The sequence below is a fragment of the Propithecus coquereli genome, unplaced genomic scaffold (genome assembly GCF_000956105.1).
Source record: "Propithecus coquereli isolate 6110/MARCELLA unplaced genomic scaffold, Pcoq_1.0 Scaffold15, whole genome shotgun sequence".
Taxonomy (NCBI): domain Eukaryota; kingdom Metazoa; phylum Chordata; class Mammalia; order Primates; family Indriidae; genus Propithecus; species Propithecus coquereli.
This window is the reverse complement of record NW_012139413.1, coordinates 2,772,059-2,772,605: the sequence shown is the minus strand read 5'-3', so window position 1 is coordinate 2,772,605 and position 547 is coordinate 2,772,059. Positions and strand designations below refer to the sequence as shown.

The 547-nt window shown below is 35.8% G+C and overlaps 1 protein-coding gene across 8 annotated transcripts in view; it reads left to right on the top strand.

The window, feature by feature from the left end:
• The window catches only part of MECOM (MDS1 and EVI1 complex locus), a 535,815-nt gene that overhangs the window by 523,674 nt on the left and 11,594 nt on the right, over positions 1-547 (top strand). The window lies entirely within an intron of this gene.

Genomic DNA, 547 nt, shown 5'->3' with positions numbered 1-547 from the left:
ACAGAATGTGGCTCCTAAACATGGCAGAATTTCTGGAGTGGCAGTCCCAGAATACCGTGCTCTGAATATTAATCTAGAAACTGTGGCTGCTTTTACAGAAGCCCTATAGTTCGGAGAACTTCTCCAAGTAACATTTTTAAGAGTAGGGATATGAGACTAATGACGTGATCAGAGGAACCCATAGTAAATGATAGTGGTGCTTTCTTTTTGTCATAAATTCTGATATAAAATTAAATTAAAAGTAAGTGGCAAAAAAAAAATATATAGCCTACCCTTAACTCGGACCTTCCAGCACATATTTTGCAGAAGGGATTGTAGGTTTTCTTGTCTTTGGCTTCTATTAATATTAGTTACATAATAAGCCATTAACTAATATTTGCCAGCTGACGTGTGTGCAGAACAAACCTGTGCAGCCACAATTTGTTTCTAGAGTATTTTAAAGGAAATGAGTTGAGAGTGAGGGAAGTGGGTGAACATGGAGTTCAGGAAAAGAGATTTTAAGAACAGAAAAAAATTTGGATTTATGCACACTAGTAATCTTTATTTA